Source organism: Belonocnema kinseyi, chromosome 10, assembly GCF_010883055.1.
Source record: "Belonocnema kinseyi isolate 2016_QV_RU_SX_M_011 chromosome 10, B_treatae_v1, whole genome shotgun sequence".
Taxonomy (NCBI): Eukaryota; Metazoa; Arthropoda; class Insecta; order Hymenoptera; family Cynipidae; genus Belonocnema; species Belonocnema kinseyi.
In genome coordinates, this window is record NC_046666.1 from 73,066,127 (window position 1) to 73,077,993 (window position 11,867).

General features: G+C 32.3%; 1 protein-coding gene across 1 annotated transcript in view; it reads left to right on the plus strand.

Moving 5' to 3' along the window:
* The first annotated feature begins 2,172 nt into the window (after positions 1-2,172).
* Positions 2,173-11,867, plus strand: part of LOC117181482 (piwi-like protein Ago3) — a 42,207-nt gene continuing 32,512 nt past the window's right edge. The window contains exon 1 of the mRNA XM_033374186.1: positions 2,173-2,393. The gene's annotated coding sequence lies outside the window, so the exon portion shown is untranslated. The remainder of the gene's footprint in view (positions 2,394-11,867) is intronic.

Genomic DNA, 11,867 nt, shown 5'->3' on the forward strand with positions numbered 1-11,867 from the left:
TGAACTAGAAATTTAGAAGCCTTTTAATGGTTATGAAAGGCTTCAAAATAATAAAAAAACATTTTCTTAAGATTCCTAGGAAAATCCAAAATGACTTTTTTTAAATTAATTTTTAAGGAATATTTAAAGAGATTTCCAAAATTGTCAAAAATCAATCTGGAAGATTTTAAGGAATTATTGTTTAGTTTACGGGATGTAAAAAAATTGGAAGAATTCGAATTATTTAAAAAGATATTTAGAAGTTCTGAAAAATTTTCAAAAATAATTAAAAAGTTGAATGAATGTAAAACAAAATTTACATGTTTAAGTATTTTGAAATTATAATTTTGAAGCTTTTTAAGTATTTTTTTAACAATTTAAAATGAAAGTAATTTAACCTTTAATTTAAAAATTGTTCAGTTTATAACAAAAATGTAATATTTTATTATTATTTCTATCTTAAAATTGCTTAAAATCATTTGCTGCTCAGATTTTATGACTAAAAATGGAATGAAATGGAAAAAAAACTATGTACATATGGTCTAATTTTTATTTTTCCTGATTACTATTTGTCATTTATATTCTTCCAAATCGTAATTTAACGCAAATTTTAATTTCGCATAAAAATGGTGCCCACATTAAAATAAGGGCACGAAATTCAAATTGACCAGTTACTAATTTGAATTCTGTGCAGGCTACAGGATTCTATAGTAATTTCAGACCATGAAAAATCAATGTTGTTAACTCCTCAAACATTTGTAGTCAGTTTGAAAAAGATACAGAAAATCATTTCTCTTCTTTATTTAAATTTCCCAATTAAGCTAATCTGCCTGATTATTAGTTATCTGTGAAATTTTAAATTCGTGTCCAATTGAAAAATATCTTTCAAGTACATCTTGCTGAAATCTTCTAAAAATCACGGTTATAAGACGATGTCCTGAAAAAAAATTGCACAATTTTTAGAATGATTTAACTTTTTGAATATTGGTCTAATCAAAATATTTCACTGCCACAGTTTCGAAATATATTTGATATCTAGTAATAATTTCGAGTAGAATTTATTAATCAGAAAAATAGTTCGTCGAATTAAAAATTTTCATTAGGGATAATTTGTAACTATTTTTTTCATCTATCAGAAACATTGATAAAAATTTGTTTAAATTACTCAAAATTTTTTTTTCAAATTTTAAAAATACAATAATTTTTTTGTTGGAAATGATAAATTATGTACATTTTTTGACAATTATATTATACTTTTATGAATGAGAATGTAAAAAGAAAAATATAACTTATCAAATTTTATTTTCACCATATTTGGATCAAATAAATGTCGCAATTCTACGTGCCAAGAGCTTCATTTTGAGCCATTTCCAAGGAAAATTGGACTAAAGAAAACCTTTCAGCAGAAGGGTATAAAAAATCAAGTGTCTTCATTGTATTATATATTAACTACTTATATAAAATAAGTAGAATATAGTACAGAAATTTTTATTTGATATTACAATTCTACATGTCAATAGTGGTTATTCGAAAGAATAAAAATTCGGCAATTTGACAATTTGGATAAATACAAATGATAGTGAATTAATTTTCGTCGTACCATCCTCGTTTAACAATCCCTCTTTGCTATTTTGTCAGCGCACTCTAATTTTTCTCTTTTTTCGGTAGGAATTGTAAAAGAAAGAAACTTTTATTTTCAATCCTGTTATAGAAACCATTTTTGATCGTATTTGACTTGTTGTGAAACTGACCCCTATTGGAGATGCTGTCTTTTTATATTTAATTTTTTTTACATATTCGGTGATCTAAAATTCGTATTTAGATTGTATTTTTCATAGGAGTTTAATTATTTAAATGCATATGAATTTTGTGCAACATTATTTTAATTAAACGATCAAAGGTGCATTGACAAAAATATTGCTACATGAGAAGAATATTTTATTTATGTTTTTGATAAAAGTGACTTCCACTCAAAATCATTGAAAGGATTATCTGAGACCTTTTTCTAACTATTATTAACAATATTGTAGAATTGTATGATTAATTGATAATAAAAAAATTATTCAAAAATCAAACTTCCCGCCACCTGAATGAAGCGCATGCGCGTGTTTGGAAATCACCAATCTGTGTATTTTTGAAATATATCACGTGACTTCCTAGAATCTGTATTAAACACGACGCGAGCGACGCCCTACGCAGTGCATTTCAGTGCATTTTGGTTTCCTCTGTTGTTTTTCTGTGTATTAGATTTGGAAGCCAAAATGTCGTAATTTCGGTTTCTTTCACAGCTTTCATCTCAATTCCTTTCACCATAAATTCCAACTTGATTTCAGCTGTTTTACTTAATCGGTCGAGGGCCTGGGGCCACGACGATACGCGAAATTTTCTCCGAGGGATACAGCTGATATACTAAGGTTAGTTTTGTTGTAAATGTTGCAAACCTTGTAAATTTTCAACTTTACATAAAGTTTTTTATTTATATGTAATTTGTTTTAACACGTGCTCATATTCGTTAGGAAAAATATTCAAAGGTTCTAGTTTTTCTGAATTACGTTTGCAATCTAAAGCTTGAAATAATATCTTTCCACTTGTCTATTTGCGTTTGGAAATTTGGGACCTATACAAAATAGAATTTTGATTATATGTTTACATATAAATATTGCCGGCCTTTTGAAATACGTATATTTTTAATGATGAGTCATTTCGACGATAGGATCATTAGTCTTGAAAATTTTCAACACGTGGCCTTGTAAATGCAGTACACTGGGTATTAATGGTTTCATTGTTTTCTGAAAAGGGGAATAGTGGGGGAATTTCTAAAATCAGAGTCCTTATCTTTTTATCAAATATGTTTACGAGCAGGGTTGCTAAAAGACGTGGAAATGTCATGTAAATTTTACAAAGTTCTGCAAATTTTGAAAATTGTCTGCAATTCTGGATTTTTTTACATCATTGTGCAAGAAGTTGTTACTAAATTGGTATGCGATCAATAGGATGTTTTGAAATTCAATGAAATTGACTTAATGTCGATTGTCTGCTAATAAGAGCTTATGATCTATTTATTACACATGTGTCTTTTTTTTAAATTTAAATTCTAAAATTATAATTTACAGGCCTGATCATAGTAAGTACATAGATAAGGGGCCCCCAATGTACCACGATGACAATTTCTTGACAGTCCACGTGGAATTTTTTCATATTAAAAAAAACATTGATACCTTTGTATTCAAAAGTTTTGAAATAAAAAGGAGCTCTGAATTTGTTAAAATTCGGTTTTTCGTGAGGTTGCAATAAAATTGTTTACAGGTCAGGGATTATGCATTTGAAGGGGAATTATTTTTTTGTGAGCTAGGTCAGAGAAATAGTCGCCGCCAGTAACATTGCTGAATGCACTAATAGTGCCCCACAAAAATCCAGATATTTTTTTCCAAAATTATATTTCACAACCTTATGGAATAACAAAACTTCAATTTTTATAGCATTTTTCATAAAGCTAATCGTGTTCAATTTCGAGTGTTATAAATAATTGAATTTTCGCTAGAATGGACATCTTTGCGGCTAGATAAATCGACACGATTACCTCAGGTAACAACTATACGCTTACACTTTTTTGTCCTTAGTTAATAACAAGACTTTCTTTACCGGGTTTGTGCGAGGGGCCAACCACTCTCAAATCAGTGTAAACGTTAAAATTGAACATCCACCTTACTGACGTTATTGACATTAAAAAGAACGTAAGCGCCTTATTCGTTTTAACTGAAACGGTCATACTACAAATCGGGTAAACTAACTTTATTCTCGTCTTTATACGAGTCCTTATATTAATTATTTCGTATGTTTGAGAAGTTATTTGAGTTTGATTTCCTATTAGTATTTTTCGTCGAGATTTTCGTGTTTTGGTCCTTTCATTAATAGTATATCTGTAAACAAACTTGTAAAATTACGGAATTTGTTTTGCGGAACGAGGGCGAATAATTCTGACTTCCAGCTCAATGAAATATTTGTAATTTCAAATCAATATTTTCGACGGTCCATTAATCTAGCATCTCCACAACCGAATTTCGAAATTTTCAGTGAAAGAAAAATTTTTATGGTACAGAAAACCAATATTAAAAAAGCAGTCACATTTTCAAACAGAGTTATAAATAAAATGATGAATTTGTAACTAGAATAATAACAATTTCGACCAGAAAATAAATTTTCAACTGGGAAGATTAATTTCTACCAAAAAAGGTGAATTTGCATTTAAAAAGATAAATTGTCACCAAAATGTTGATCATTAAATTTTCAGGCGAAACAATGCTCAACCAAACTAATACGTAATTTACTCGGTTGCAATGTGAAAATTTATTTCAAAATTTTTTTATTTTTTTTAAATTTCAATTTTAAGTGAGAAAAAAGTTTGCGCAAGTAGGTCAAAGGCACAAGAAAAAAACTATAAATTATGAGGAAATGAAATACACTTCCCGCACCAAAAATAAAATTCAGGTCAATTCCTGGATTTTCTCGGATTTTTTCAAGTTCCCGGACGATTCCCGGATTTCCTTAAATTTCCGCACAGTAGACACCCTGTAATTTTATTTGTATTCATCAATACTTGATTATTACTTTATACGATTTGAATATTTGATCGATGGTTTCCATTTTTACATTAAAAAAAAAATCAAAATTAACAAATACACAAAAACTAGTAATTATGTCTTACACTCCAGAAAATGTTGTGATTTTTGCTTTATTTCACAACGTTACATATTTTACGAAATGGATTGTAAATAACTAATTACTCTCTGACTGTTTCAAAAACACACAGCTTTTTCATTGGCGCGCTTTTCCCCTTCAAAATATTAGAAATACTCTGCAGTCGATCTACTGTTGTGCCGCGTGACCTTAAATTTCCGTTTGAGTTACGGAAAATACCTTATTTTCTTTATGCTTCTTACTGATCTTTCTAAATAGCAAGTTACATTAAACCTCGCATTAAACTCACAATGATTCCGTATCGCCTTCATTATTTACAGTAATTCTTTGCATTGATTACACTGATTCGAGAGGGATTTGCCCCTCGGGTTTGTGCTATAATTTTTGTTACACTTTCGAGGAAATCACGCTGATTGTTAATTTTGTTCTCCAAGTTTGTGTGTGGTTTCCTCTCTCATTTGGCCTTGAACCAATTTTGTTCTTTTTTTTTTCATCTGTTTTTTTCCTTAAATTTTCTAATGTAAAAATTCAAAATTAATTATGCACAAATGCTGCTTCAAGCAACTTGTACGTTAATGTCCGCAGGTTCATATACGAAATCCTTGTTACGACTTTTACTTCCTCTAATGTCTAAATGATCAAGTTTGTGCTATAATTTTTGTTACACTTTCGAGGAAATCACGCTGATTGTTAATAATTTGTTTACTTTGAAACAAGCCCAATAGTTTTTTTTTGTTAAGAAAAAATAAGGCGAATAAATAAAAACTTTCTCGTATAGATATTCTTTTAATTCAAACTATTTTTCTTCCTCACAGAGGGAGGTTTGTGATTACCTAATTTTTAAAATATAATTTTTTGATATATATTGCGATATAATTCGACTCGAGGAGTTCGAAAATACAATTTAAAAAAAAAATTTATTACATCTCGAAAAGTGAAATAGTTATGATAATGAGATTTTGACGAATCGGCCCTTTAGAAATAGTTTTTTTTGGCGTTTAGATTTTTAAAAAAACCTTGTTTCTAGGAAAAGTTTTTTAATATATAAAATGCAACGGTAGTATTTTATTATGCAATACAAAAATTGTACACGTCTAGTTGTTTTAAAAAGTGCCAATGTTAACACTTACATCTTAACAGCGGTTTTGTTTCCATCGGAAAATTTATTTTTCATACGTGAAGCAAGCAGTCTAAAAAATGTCTTGCAGTTTTTTTAAATTCTTTGGTTCAGAAAATTACTATTTTTTGTTGTATAAAAAATCAAATGCCATATATTAGGAAGATGTACATTTCGTCGCAACGCCTGAATGTTACAAAAAATGTTAACCGGTTGCTTATTAGTGATTTTAAGATGAATTATTTGGTAGGAAGTGATGAGGTCCGAGAGGAAATGTCGAAGGTCGGGTGGAGTGGAGATCGAGGTCCGGATTTCAAATCTTTAGTTCGCATTGTGCATTGTGTTCTACATTCACATAATTTATTATAAAGTATTCGTCAAAAATTTTACATTTCATTTTTGTAGGAAAAATAAATATTCCGGATTTTAATTGATGATATATATTTCAAATGTCTCAATTGCAAAACGCGCGTAGAGCAAGCAATTCAAAATAAACTAGTGATCGGAAGTGCTATCGAGTTACAGCCTCTCCACCTCTCAAGTAGAAATTGGATCTTATCTAGTTGGTTTTTTCTATGAGTCGTATTTCGTATGTGCTCGGCTCCAGCTAGCCCTCTTACTCTAGGAGCCAGGGGTAGACCTGTATGCCGTCATAGGTCCTGTCGATTTCGATGTTGCATCTTATGTAGAATTTTCCGCTGATTCCGAAAATCGAGGGTGTTTCTTCGAGAAATGGGTCAATTTTGAGATAATCAAATTAAAATTTTTTTTTAATAAATTGAGTAGCCCGCTTACAATTTTATGATTTTTACTATTTTTCTTTCGCGGTCATCTGGTGTATAAGTTTACGAACAAAAAGTTCCTCAGCCGGATTTCGATTACTGTAATTGTTAATGCAGAAGACAAACCATTTTGTGGGCCCCTATCTTGGCTCTACGGCCCGACGCCTTTGGCAGTTGAAAAGCTTTTGGGTCGTTTATTGCCGTATCATGAATTTTCAAAAGGGGGTGCTGAAATACTGTAATAAATTCGACCTACTTTTTACTTAAAAAAGAAAGCACTGTAAAAAATAAAGTGTAGATTTTACAAAGTTGTTAATACAGCTATTTAATTAATAAAAATGTATCGAAATTATTGAGAGCTTAATTACAACTTTCTATCTCAGTTAGAAGCTGAGATCGAGGCTCGATTTATAATTGCCCCTAGTTTATACAATAACTGTTTTTTTCCGTAATTTTAGAAAACAAATATCTTAGTGCCTTTTCATACTATTAACTTGATTTCTGTTGCAAGATTTCACTTATAATTACCAATGATATCATGGAATAAAGTTCATGTATTTAATTATTTGCATTAACTTGGTAAATAAATAAATTTTGAATGAAGAGCTTCAGATAAATTTATAGTGCTCAGTCAAAATAGTAAGTTTCGTACCTTGATATTTTTCAATAAAATCAACTCTTTTCGAGAAAAACGACACTTTATACCTTGTATAGATTTTTTTCATCTATATTATCGTCAAATTTTCAGAATCTTTCACTTTTATTGAAAACTTACATATTAAAAAAAGTTCCGCCTGGCCAAGTAGTAACACCTGTTTCAAAGTTTTTGTCGGTTTAATATTTACGTAGAAATTGGTGCATTTCAATTCCTCTGACATTCTCTCTTTGATTGTTCATCTTCTGCATTAACAATTAAAGTAATCGAAATCTGGCTGAGGAACTTTTTGTTCGTAAACATATACACCAGACGACCGCGAAAGAAAAATAGTAAAAATCATAAAATTGTAAGCGGTCTACTTGATTAATTTAAAAAAATTCAAATGCGATTATCTCAAAACTGACCCATTTCTCGAAGAAGCACCCTCGATTTTCGGGATCAGCGGAAAATTCTACATAAGATGCAACATCGGAATCGACAGGACCTATAACGGCATACATGTCTACCCCTGGCCCCTAGAGTATCTGTGTTTATGACTTTTCATCCAAGTCAATTATTTAGGTTTTCCCAATTTTTTAAATGGATCTCCACGTTTTAAGACCCCCTCTTAAAAAATGAACAGGCCACATCGGGTCTTAGCACACTTTTTTGGAGACTGAAAAGAAAAACAAATTCCGTAAAATTGTTCGATTGAATGAGCCATCTGACACTCGAATATATATCGCAAAGTAGTATGTCCAAGTTATTGAAGTAAAGTCCATGGAAAAGTTCAATAAATATCAATTCTTTTTAATCAACAATGTTATACTACGTTTTAAAATTAATTATTCACGATAAAACTTCTTGTTAATATTTAATTGAAATTGAAAATTCTTCTGAATTGGTGGCGCTTTCGTCGGTTCGCGCCTACAGAGGGTCCAATGACAGTGTGGCAAACTAGTGTACTGCTCGTTGGTTGACTCCGGAATTTTTCTTACGCTTCCTCCGTATATATAGATATACTTGTATAGCTTAGTGGGTAAATAGTTATTAGTCATTTTTTTGTTTGTTAAATATACAAGTACTTAAAAGAAAACATTCTTCAAGTTGGTGTGCGAGTTAAGCAAAATGCAGCTAACCTCAAAACGTACTTATATATATTTTTTAATTATTAATAATTTCATCAAATAAAATATGATACACAAAGTGCGTGGTTTAAAAAAAATTCTATTTCCTAATATATTAAATTTAAGTGAAGATCCTCTCGCGTATGCGGGTCAACGTTTTTTTTTTATTTATTTAATCAAGTGAAAAATAATGGGGATTTTTGTTTTTTTTCTTTTTATTTTTAATATATACAAATAAAGTAAAGATCCCCTGGGTATGTGGGTTTTTAATTTAAACAAATCAGCTTGTCCCTGAGTGCGTGGGTTAATAACTTATAGTTCTATTTATTTCAATAAATTTATGGTTTTATTCATTTAATTGTAAAGGATCTGCGTTTGAGTAATTTTAAAAATCTTGGCGAACAAGCCATATAAATGGCAGCATCCAGCCAGGTTGCCGCACTGCCCCTGGACCCTCTGTACTCTCGCCAACAGGCTCTACGCTTCAACAAAGAAAACGGAGAAGTATTGGGGGGGGGGGGAGTATGATCGTTCCGATAAGAAAAGTATAAGCTGTCATTGGAGCATCATCGGATCGTCTCTGTCTATGTCAGATGGTAGAAAGAGGGGTCCGATCAACTGCATGCACTGGAGTCCCACTGTAGTATTTTATAATGTCAAACATGCAAGTGTTGACCTGAGAATTGTGAAAACTGTGTTTTTCGTGGACAGTTCATTTAACATTTATAAAAGTAAGTGGTTTTCTGTTCAATAACTTCTTTACGCATCTGGTAATAAAACTGAGTCGCATGCATTATATGCGATTACACAGAAGTGCGTGCTTCTCTACTTAGTATTGGCGTGTGGTGTTTTGGTGAAAATAGTCGTGTTTTTTGATACTGCTGCCTGTGAATGGTTTAAGTAGGCTAGAGACAGGTTATTAACTATCTGGACCGATTATTCAAGAGAAAGCTGGAAATACAGTGAAACTTTTCTATAGCACCGATTTTGGGGCTGACGGTGGATGCGAAATTACTCATTATAGCCTGCTGCGGATGTAAACAGTCAGGGGCGTGTAAACCGTTTCCGGTGGATTTTACTCCATGTTAGAAAATATTTTGAAAATCGTTTTTCTAATAAGGAAACAAGGGTCAACTGAATATTTAACGAAAACGAGGAAGAACATTTTTTGCTACCCGTTAAAAAAATGTTTTCTTGCTTACGTATTTTAAACGTTCGATCATTCGAAGACAGCAATCACCAAAAACAAATTACTCTTTTCAGCAAAATACTGCACGTCAACACTTCATGTGGAGAAGCACGCACTTTTGCCTATTGAGCAGTTTCATAACCAGTCATACCTTTCACTTCCATCCGCGCCGTCAATTTTCGGATGGGCTATTGATGGGTTTCACTGTACTTTTTTAACGTGTAACAGCGAACTTTTTTCCGTTAAATATTTAGCATACCCTTGTCTCCGTATTAGACAACAAATATCAAAATCTTTTTTATCATAAAGTAAAGTTGACCGGAAATTGTTTATATGCCCCTGACTGTTTAAGTTCGACGTCAACATAAATCTGGGGAGGGGGGGGGCAAACCCGATCTTAAATCCAGGGCGCTTTATGTATAAATGTCAGGAGTCGTCGTAAATGGTCAGAAGTTCTGACGATTTCTGATAATCCTGACGAACCTGACTATTTCTAAATATATGTTGAATTACAATCTATCAGGTAGTTTATCGGATATGACCTCAGGTAGGCTAACATAAAAGCATTAAAAATGAAAAAAAATTTCATTGTTTCATACAGATTCAAGAGTTCAAAATTCAGAATGTACGGTTTTCGACGGTTTCAGGTACCTAAACATTTTCCTAAAAAACTGATAACATTTGCAGTTTTACCTTCAGAGTCTCTTAGCGTACATATAAGTATTATAAATTAAATGTGAGTAAGTGTGTGCATAAATTAATATGCATAAATAATATAAATAACTTGGGAAATGTAAAAGGAATTAGATTTTAAGCCATTTCATGCGTGGACCCCTAATAAAAGGACTATCCTTCGAACCCAAGTTCTGATGATTTCTGAACGTGTTCTCACGAATGCAGACATTTCCTGACTATTCGCGTTGAGAAACGTAACGAAAGTGGACGAAAAAGTTCAGAACTCCTGCTTTTAGACCCCCATAGGTAAAATGTTAAAGGATACTACGAGCAAACCATCACGAAACATTTATATTGGCATTAAATAGAACGTATTTGTTCTTTCAACGTGCACGGAGAAAAATATCCGGTGAATACAACGCGTCGATTTCTTTGAATAGAAATTGCATTGTATCGAAACGATATCGTTGTCAATTCAAGAAAATATTATTTTGAATGGACGCGACGAGAAATGTTCATTCTATTCGTTGCGCCGTGTTGCCTCAACAAGGTGGCGCTTTGATTTTACACGACTTCGTGTCGATTTTAAACGGAGGTTGTCACTGTAGGTTCACACTCGCTTGAAACGTTTTTGGGGAATATAAGAAAATCAGTAGCTCCCGGTAGAAACTAGACGATTCTGCTCATTAGACAGCATTTAGGTAAGTCTATTTGAAAAAATGGTATCTTCCTTCAACAGCGATTGGTTGTACACCGAAAGAAAAAAAATGTCGATGTCTTCCTTTGCGCGTCCCATTTCCTTCTGTCACTGAACGGAGTATAGCATCCAAAAAGCGCCAAGTAAAACCATTAAAATATGGATTAGTTTCCTGCTTTCTTCTTTTTCTCATTCTCTAAATGTTTAGATAGAAACATACACGAAGTTTCTACTGAATTACTAACGCTGCAATCGGTGGTTTCTCTTTTCTTGCTTAGGTTCAGGAACCGTTTTGTAGCGAAACCATAAGAGTCGACTCAATTTTTGGCACAAAATTGTCAGAAGAAACGTTTTAAAGTATTTGTATTGTATTTTTTTTTGTGTGAGTAATAAATTTGGAAAATAAAAGTAGATATGGATTATTTCTCAACTTTCGACAAGAGTTAAATTTTCTTCTTTTATTTCCTGTTCTTGCTACAGTGAAACCTCGTTTTTTGCAAGTCCTTTGAAACGAAATCCCCGTTTATTGCAACTCTAGAGAGGGCCCCACCACTCCACCTATCTGGAAGGTGGTCTCATAATACATTCCCGCTTCCGCTGTCATTGGCTATACAGAACCTATGACAATCAGTGGCGGGACTTCGGGCAGTTAGGATAGACGAGTAGCTTCGCTTGCAATAAACGAGGTTTGGCGTAGTTTTATTTCAAATGTGAAAACTACCTTTCCAGCAGCTAGTAATTGCTAAATCCGCAAGATTAGTAGTACTCAAAATTGGACTGCGTACACTTTTAACCGTAATCAATCGAGAAAATTGTCGTTTATATTCATAAAATCGGGGGTTTTAGAATGTGTAGTGACACCCGCGAATACAGTCTGTCAAGTTAAAGCGTGGGTGGCTTTACTCGCAGTCGGTAAGGTGTATCGACATGATTTTGGTGTCAAAATATTAAGAAGAGCTCCCTCTT